The following is a 2456-nucleotide window of genomic DNA, read 5'->3' as shown; positions in this document are numbered from 1 at the left end:
TCGATAGATCCGCGAGACCTGGATCTTGGAGTAGGAGTCGTCGAAGGCTCGGAACCAAGTAAAACCGTCTGTGTTTTCTTGTGTTATTTTTTTTAAATTTCTGCTGCGTATACTTTGATTTTTAAACGAGAAAATGAGTTTTCAAAAATCACATAATTCACCCCCTCCCCCTTCTCACGTGCATATCGATCCAACAATTAGTGATAATGTATTTGTAGCATTGGCAAAAAAAATAAAGTAAACTTGAATTACCATTGCATTACAGGTAACTGGATAATCCAGCTTTGAGACCACTATAATTTCCCTCGCCATTTCCATCTTTACAAATTTATCAACATAAACATGGTAAATTCTAGATATACACAATATAATAAATCATTTGACATGAATCTTTATTGCTTTATAACTACAAGGTAAAAGGAGTATCAAAAACACACGCACAGACTTGTACCAAAAACAGAAATTTTAGTGGAGCTTTTTATCTGAGAAACAAGTCTATTGTTTCCTCTTGGAATCACAATATCTATTACATCATCAAGCTGATGCATAGAATACCAATTTAGATGTTAATATCTTATAAAGTATATTCGTCGTCAAATTTGTATCCTCGCCTTAAGAAAATATGGAATATACTTTTTTGAAGTCATAAACACGATAAGTTTTTCACAAACTGTATCAGGAATGGCTGCATTGATGACCTGAAATAACATAAATCTTTATTTTTGAAGGAAGGGTAGAGAGATAGACAACAATATTTATATGAATATACAAAACTAATTAAAACCTTGTGAAGAATTGCATTTGAAGGCCTAGCTTGTTTTCCTCCTTTCAGAAGCAGACCATTCCCACTTCGAATTGCTAATGACACTATCTATTGAGTCAAAATCATAATCAATATAGTGTGATAGAAGCAGCGACATAGATTTAAATTGAAGCAACAAACCTAGAGCATGTAATGTAACCTAAGCTAATCTATCCTAATAACATTCAAAGGAGGGGCAGAAACATAATGGATCTAATATTAACAAGCAATGCAAAACAATTAACTAAAGGAATTACCAAACTAAAGTCTAATTACTTAAGGAAAACATTCCATCGAACACCTTGCAAGCATCAACCAATCAAAATTCACTACATGAAATCCTAATCACGGGAACCAAATCAATTACAAGCATTCAAACATGAATTCATTCAAGCGATCAACACATCAAAGTATTCGGATCAAATCAACTTCAAGTAGTGTTTGGGGAAATTTATAGAACACTTGATAAACATCAAATGATTCCAACTTAATACATGACATCTTAGGCATGAAACATTGGATCTACTCAATCAATCAAATATGGGGATCAACCAACAACCAAATGAAACAAAGCAACACAACGAACAACCAAGTCAAAACTTGTCGAAGAAGGGATGTTACAATCTGGATGGATGCGTGAGACGAATCTGCTATCCAGAACTTGTAAGGGTTTGTGCTGGAGATAGGAAGGGCGCCAGAGCTGAGATGACGGTGGTGACTCCTCTCCCAATCGAGAGAGGGCTGTGTAATGGAGGAGATGGCTCCCGAATCTGGGAGGAAACTCCGGTGGTGGCTGCGTGAAGAAGACTCGAATCTGAGTCTTCTAACAGAAACGAACAGCGACAAACGTGAAGATGAAATGAGATCTGGCAGGGGCGATTGGGTGGCTCCTCTTGTCTCGGATTCAATCGGAGAAGAAGGCCATCTGAGATGGATTCGGTAGAGAGAACCTCTTCCAATCGGGTGAGGGTGTTCTTGGGATGAGCAGACCGGTCAGTGGTTGTGATGGTGGAAATGGTAGCCGCTGACCGATTGATGACGAAGAGGTGGAAATGTGGCGGTGTCAGACGATGAAGAGAAGAAGAAACGTGATTGGTCATGCTACTGTGCTTCTCCCATCTTTTGAATAGTCTAGATTTGAACGAATGGCCGGATACTTTCAGATCTTGATCAAAATTCACCTGTTGATTAATACAAGTACCAATTTAATAGAGCAAAAAAGGTAGCACATAGATAATAGTTTAATAAAATCATTGTCTATTATCATAAGCACATGCGACATTATCTTTATACACATACAGGATATGAGAATATATGAAAAATAAGACTACACAATATAGTAAAAAATATAATTGATCTTGTCGTGAAGCTGAAAAGTTAGGGAGATGACGGCTATAGAGGCGAGCGGCCCTCGAGACTTATCAGGGTAGTGAGTCCAATCAGTTTGAGCTCATGAAACGGACCTACCTCTGCTCGGACATCTTCAATAACAAGGTCATCGATCGAGTACTTCGTCTTTTTAACCTTGCCATCGACGGGATGCTCGACTAACTGAAGAGTGGCAGTCATATTCCGAGTAAGGTCATCAGCCGGGACAAGATGACTAAATCGCTGTCTGACGACGTACTCCACTACCTCGAGTGAGCCTGCTCCT

The 2456-nt window shown here is 38.5% G+C and overlaps 1 long non-coding RNA gene across 1 annotated transcript; it reads right to left on the bottom strand.

The window, feature by feature from the left end:
- Positions 1-368: 368 nt before the first annotated feature.
- LOC122011487 lies at positions 369-1904 on the bottom strand. The gene is made up of 2 exons (XR_006119954.1): positions 785-1904; positions 369-698 (listed from the first exon to the last, which is right to left on the bottom strand). It is a non-coding gene; the product is annotated as an uncharacterized LOC122011487 (long non-coding RNA).
- Between the last annotated feature and the right edge of the window lie 552 nt (positions 1905-2456).

This window comes from Zingiber officinale, chromosome 8A (genome assembly GCF_018446385.1).
Source record: "Zingiber officinale cultivar Zhangliang chromosome 8A, Zo_v1.1, whole genome shotgun sequence".
In the NCBI taxonomy this organism is placed as follows: Eukaryota; Viridiplantae; Streptophyta; class Magnoliopsida; order Zingiberales; family Zingiberaceae; genus Zingiber; species Zingiber officinale.
The sequence above is the reverse complement of the archived record's forward strand: the minus strand, read 5'-3'. Positions and strand labels throughout refer to the sequence as shown.